Here is a 6,000-nt window from a genome sequence, read left to right on the forward strand (position 1 = left end):
CTAAAGCAATTTTTCTTCTGATTTTAAACAAAAGCATGATCTCAATTATTTGGCAAGTCCTTAAAGATGTTACTCTGTTCTTAATAAGGAGAGAGTAGTAATTCTGGTGGTTTTTTTCCACAGTTTACTATGAGTAATTCCTGAGCATAATCCCTGCACGAAATATTAAGGCTCTGTAGAGTGCATCATTTTTCAATACTACTGTGTCATGGAAAATGTCCTTACTGTGTTTTTTGGCAGTGCTACCATCTTCCATACTGTGTTGTCTGCCCCTCACAGCTTAATGAATACATGCTTGAATGACTTAAAGACACTGTATGGAAGAGCCTATGCCATCTTAAAAGAAATATAAATTGATAGTATCAGCACAGTTATTTTGTCATAATTGTTTGATATGCTCAAAATTACTTGTAGAAAAATAAAAAACCCCAAAACCCAACTATCTGTAGGTCTTCCTCACTATTCAGCTGAGATACAGTTTCAGAAACATTTTCTAAGTAAGTGATCCAGAATAATTTTTAACAAGTGAAGAATCACTGAAATCAGTATGATAAATGCTATTGGAAAACTTTTTTCCCCTGCAGGACAGAAAAACCTAAAGCAAGAAAATGAGGCTGTTTGTCTGCTTATCATTCCATCATCGCTAGAGGTGACAGTAATCTGATAGACAGATGACCTAGTCCCGTGCTACTGTATCGGGCTTGGTGGAACTGCAGTTCAAGGCCCTGCGCTTTGCTCCCAGGCTGGCTTTGTGCTCACTCTCTTGGTGCTGTGTGTTACATCCTTAGCCAATTCAGCAGCAGTATTACACATGCTCACGAGGGAATCTCTGTGCAGCTTTTCTTGCTAGGAAGGATAGGCTGCCTCATATGAGATCTTGCATGTGGGAGGAGTACAGAAAAGAAAAGGATGATTCAGAGTCCTTCGAGAAGCAAAATGTAGCAGCAGACTGATTGTTGGAGCTCTGTCTGGGTGAACTGGGTTTGATTCTCGATATAGCAGTGCAAAAAAATAGCCAGCTTGCTGATGATCTTCCCGTCAGTCCTGCATTTGGTTTCCAGCCTTCACAGTGCTAAAAGGTTGTAGGGCTGTCTTTGTTGGAGGACAGAAGATGAAAACAAACAAGCCAGTTCCAAGTTTTGGTTCAATCCAATTGCCATAGTAGCTGCTTGTTTTTATGTAAAAATGTTTGACTTCATAGAGTCTTTTTTTTCTTTCTTTTTTAAAAAAAAACCCACCACAACCAAGTATTAATAAAGCATGTAAATCTTTCTATGTATTGCTTTGGCATTTGCAGTTCAACCTCAGCTTGTGTCAGCCTAGACTTTCAAGACATGAATATCTGCACTTTCAATCACAAAAAAGGAGGTGAGGTTACAAGTTTCCTTAAGGCTATTCAACATTTGAGGCTTATGAAAAGTTCCCACAGGAATTTCAAGAAATTCCAGCTCTTTTCTGGCTCAATAAATTTCTACCTGTGCTTGAACAACATCTGCTTGCACCAGTGCTCATTTTCTGTAAAGAACTTATGGTGGTTTTATAGCTTCTCTGTATATACTCCATGTCTAAAGCAAAAGGATGACTGGAGATATCCCAGTGTCTGTGATGTGGTATGTTAACACCAGAAATCTTATTTCAACAGAGAAAATATAGGAACTGTAGATCAACTCGTATGATTGCACTAACAATTTCAGATGCTATAATTATTTTCATAGGTGTATAGAATAATAAAGTGCAGACATATTTTTCTATATTTGCCAACATTTTCTCCATTAAATCAGGCTATAGCATCAGGTGAATCAACATTTTAAAAGTTATTTTAATCAGATGATGTTCATATAAATAAATGAGCCAAGATACTCTTTCCCTTGTACTGGATCTAGGTTCCTGCAGTTTTCACACATCAATCCAGTTGAGTCAGTTGGGAGTAAAACACACACCACCAATACTGTAGTTTTGCATTGGGATTTAATTTTGAGGCTTAATGTGGAGGAATAGTGATGTGACTATTCAGTCTTTTCTGAGTTGGTAACTTATTTAAAGCAGGGGATGTTTTTGTGTTCTGTGAAGTAGTAATTGTGGGACCAACCACTGCATTGTGATTGTCCAATTTTTAAAAGTTTTAAAAAAGTTTTAAAAGTTAAAAATTTAAAATCTGTTATTAGATAATGCTGGAGCCTCTTAGTTTTATCTTAATTTTCTGGGAATATTTTTCATAATGGTGGTAGATATTTCAGGGAGCCCAATTAGATCCAGTGGTCCGGATCTATATTAATTAAATACTCCCACACACAAATGAAAAAATATGAAAACTATACAAAGAATTTAAAAAATAAAGAGAATGACAACATAGACAATGGCAGGACCAGCACTGGTTTTAGCATGTGAGTAAGTATTTGTTGAAGAAAAATTCCCCTGCATTTATCCACATTGATTTTTACCTGTTTTGAGGCAAAGACTTAGGGTCCAGTATCTTTGATATTTGTTGTATCAGGGACTTTGGTGTTACTAATTCCTTGATGCCATTGAAAAGTATCTGCCTGTCAGAGGTGAAATTTTACCTGCTGGTGAGAGTCTTTATGGTACATTCTGGGCTCCTTCAGGTATCCTGACCCATGCATTTTCCTTGTCCTAAGGGAAGAAGTTGATGCCAGAAGAGAAAGCATCAGGAAAAACACAAGATGTTTTAGGAGAAAGGGAGGTCTGCCTGTTCCTGCTTTCTACCCTGGAGATTTACTTGCAAGGAGCACAACCAGCTTTGCAAGTTCTTAGACACATTATGGATTTGGAGAGGCATGAAGATAGTGAATTTGAACTCAGTGGCGTTGTGTTTTTCTGGCAAGCTTTTTCTTAATCAGAATAAACAATTTCTATCTACAGCAGAATTGAACCCAGATCAGAACAGAGGATTTCAGAGTGCTCATTCTGTGGGAGGGCTCAGATTGGGACGTGGCTCCAGTCTTTTTGGCTTAAACCCATTTCTTGTCTGTGTTGTGGTTTTATGAGTTGATATAGCAAATATGTGACATTTGCTCTCCTTTTGCTTCTCTTGGAGTTTTTAGAGACGAGAGTTCTCGCTGTTGTATAAGGCAGAAAACAAGTCTGAATAATAATGGGCATTCTGTGCAGAAATCTCCATGCCTGGAGAGCAACAATTATTTGCAGCCTCCTAAAGGTTAAGGATGTGATGGATGTTAATGCATAGACATTTGTGGTTGTTCATGAAACAGTCCCTCTTAGGGGAGAGCAGAGACACAAGCATGATTTTCCACAGTGGTTGCTACCAAGCTAAGAAGGCCCTTTCTATATCTCAGGAGTTTCTAAAGGGACAGCATGGCTAGCACAAAGAATCAGTCCTACTAAAGAATCTCGGTACAGTAATATGAAAGATCAGATTGAGTTCAGACAAGTTCTTTCTGGCAGTTATTTGGAAAGATGAAAATGTAATTTGAAAAGGAAGTTTGAAAATTCTTTATTGAACACCCAATCCTGGTGTTTTTAGTCAGATGGAGATCTGACTTTAATATTATGAGTTTATTGCTTAGAGACTACTCATACCATCCCTCCATCTGGGACAGCACAATATCTTTAAAAATACATTTGCTAGGCAGTGTATCCATCTGCTCATGACCGCAGAGAGGAAATAGTTTGGATTCTAGAGAAAAGCTTCAAATACAAAAAGACAGCAGGTAGTCTACTGGCATATTAGGAAACTGTCAGTATTGCATTTTAATTGGTATTCATCTCATCTAGTTTAAGGCAAGTGAAAGTCAAGCATCTAATCTGATCTAGTTGCCTGAGCATCTCCTCTATACGCTAGAGAGAGATGGGCACTTCCAGCAAGTGACTCATCTCTTTGCAAGAATAATGCCTGGAAGGATTCACTTTCTGGGTAGCCCTGTCTTTTTCTGGTGGTTATAGAGGTAACATGGAAACCTAATATGGGCTAGAAACCTAGCTTTTAGATGAACTAAACCCCTCCTTATATTTCTTCCCATTGTGGTGTGAATAGGCACTGACTCAATTGATACAGATGTTGTGGAAGGTATTAAGTTGAACCAAGAAAGTCAGCAGTAGTAGTCTAAACGTTTGTGCATCAAAGTCTGTGACTCTGTATATTTCACTTAAAAAGTCAGAACAGGTAAGAAAACAGTGCCATACTAAAGTATGAAACACTGAGCAGCAGAAACATTATCTGACCCCTTATAATTCCTCAGAGCCATGCAGCTGTTAATAGTGTGATAGTTAAAAGCTGTGTCATTAAAGAGTTTTAGATATCTTGATTACTTAAAACTGCCTACAATACTTTTGTGTTATGCTTTTGATGGGTTTTTTGTTTGTTGAGCTTGTAATATTGTCACCCATGTCTCCTTGGTGGACACTAATTGTCATGAGTCACCAACTCCAGGGCCTATCCACAACATTGTCTGAATAAACAGGGCATTTATGCAGAGCTCAGGCCTTTGCGCTGGCCTTTTGTGCAGCTTTGGAGTGTAAGGAACAAGAAAAGATGGATACTGGAGAGGCTGATTTTCCTGATTTTTTTTTTTTTTATTTCTTGGTAATAAGCAACAGGTGAGATTCATCCCTCCCTTTCTCCCCAGGGAATCTGAAACATAAACAGAATCAACTTTTTTTTAACTTTTTCTTCCAGAATGCTTTTCTGTGTTGTTTTATTTCCTTCATGAGTTGTCAGAAGCAATTACAAAGAAGAGAAGTTGGAACAGTTCCCTTTTGGCCAGAGCCAACTTCACTCATGCTGCAGTGACCTGGCTCTAATTGATACTTTCTTCTCTGCCAAATATTTCAGATAGCCATCTAAATTCAGCAAAGAAGTACTACAGTGTGTGTATAGGCCTCTTACATGCTTCGGGTGCATCTGCTTTGTTACACCTGCCTAAAAATGACAGCATTGGACTGCTGTAGTTGAAAGGCTTATCAACACTGTAGCACTCAGAACCTGTCTTACAAAGGTATTGTGCAAAATGCAAAGAAATAACACTGAGCTCCGTATTTCAAACAGTGGATAAATATACCCTGATAATTTTGCACTTAGGTTTAAGTTTGTACAGAATCCTGTCCGCAGACCCTGCTGCCATTGGCGTGTATAAATTAAATACTATCTGCTACAATGAGGAAAGTAATGTTTCCTGCTGGCAAAGGCAGGAACTTGAGACAGAAAGTAAAACTAAGGGTAATTCTGGTGAATGACTTGAAGTCGCTTTGCAAGCACTGCAAGAGGTAGCATACAAACATGCAGAGCTTGTTACATTCAGATGGCCAGTATTATAGCATTAAAACTGAGAGATAAATATGCCCCAATTTAAAAGGAATAGATGATTTTATTTGCAATTAGATAGCTCACCAATGTCAAGGGAAAGCTTCCAAATGCCAAGTATCCAGGTGGGAAAGGTAGGAAATTACAGTGATGCACTTTCATGTTTACCAGTTATTTCCCTAGAAAATACTTTGCGTTTCCTCCCATAAAGTTGATTGTACAGCTTGGTCTTCACCAGGAGATGCTTTTAGACACCAGTTTTGTCTGTATAGAGAAAATACTGATGTGACAGACCCATCAGACTGAATCTAACCACATTTTTTCCTCTAAAAACATCGGCATTCTTAAGCTGCCCTCAGCAGAACAGTATGGATTCACACCAACAACCGACAGCTCATTCTTGAGAATATCCTTCAGTTCAACTTTTTTTTTATCCAGAAACCTCTATGATGAATCAGTTTGCTGGAAGCCATTAAAGAGCTCTTGCATCTTCAGGTACCATACAGAGCTTTCGGCAACTTTACTATAGACTAGCCAAAAGAAAGGTAGGCTTGTGCTAGTTTTGTGTACTTGCCTCTCAACTTGTTTTTTTTTTAGTTTTATTTTATTTTATTTTTTCTGTGAAGACCAGGCCTTGGTAAATACTAGCATGTGGCATGGTCTGTAGCTGGATTTGAACTGCCACTTCCATGGTCAGTCTCCATGATGCATGTTTCCCCTGT

The sequence above is a fragment of the Pezoporus wallicus genome, unplaced genomic scaffold (assembly GCF_028554395.1).
Source record: "Pezoporus wallicus isolate ANWC-B61680 ecotype Strahan unplaced genomic scaffold, APGP_CSIRO_Pwel_v1 contig_5418, whole genome shotgun sequence".
In the NCBI taxonomy this organism is placed as follows: Eukaryota; Metazoa; Chordata; class Aves; order Psittaciformes; family Psittacidae; genus Pezoporus; species Pezoporus wallicus.